At 39.4% G+C, this 447-nt stretch overlaps 1 non-coding gene across 1 annotated transcript; it reads right to left on the bottom strand.

Moving 5' to 3' along the window:
• Positions 1 to 263: 263 nt before the first annotated feature.
• On the bottom strand, positions 264 to 447 carry LOC112307572 (U2 spliceosomal RNA). Its single transcript, XR_002975061.2, has one exon. It is a non-coding gene; the product is annotated as a U2 spliceosomal RNA (small nuclear RNA).

Genomic DNA, 447 nt, shown 5'->3' with positions numbered 1-447 from the left:
GTAATGAGGGAAAATATTTAACACCAGTGTGTTAACCAACCAATTTTCTTTAGCACTACTGTGATAAGACATAATTTTATGTCTATGGATAAATACTGCAATACATGTAAAAAATATTTCCTATCCCCTTTTATCATTCACTCTTATTCATATCTATGTACAATGTATTATAAGAAGGTACCTTGCGATCCTGTCACCTCCCCAACCCTGCCAGTAGCCACCTCCTCCTCCCTAACGTGGTCATCACTTTGTTTTTGTCCCTGAGGTGCTACCCTGTGCATGGAAGTAGTGCAATACCAATATGGCATGGACGAAGTGACCGCCTAGACCATCTCTCTGCTCTAAAAATCCATTTAATATGCTGTCCTCAATAGAGGATGTATCAGATGTTAAACTGATAAGAACAGATCTCTACACTTGATCTTAGCCAAAAGGCCAAGAAGGGAT

Source organism: Desmodus rotundus, chromosome 1 (assembly GCF_022682495.2).
Source record: "Desmodus rotundus isolate HL8 chromosome 1, HLdesRot8A.1, whole genome shotgun sequence".
Classification (NCBI taxonomy): domain Eukaryota; kingdom Metazoa; phylum Chordata; class Mammalia; order Chiroptera; family Phyllostomidae; genus Desmodus; species Desmodus rotundus.
The sequence above is the reverse complement of the archived record's forward strand: the minus strand, read 5'-3'. Positions and strand labels throughout refer to the sequence as shown.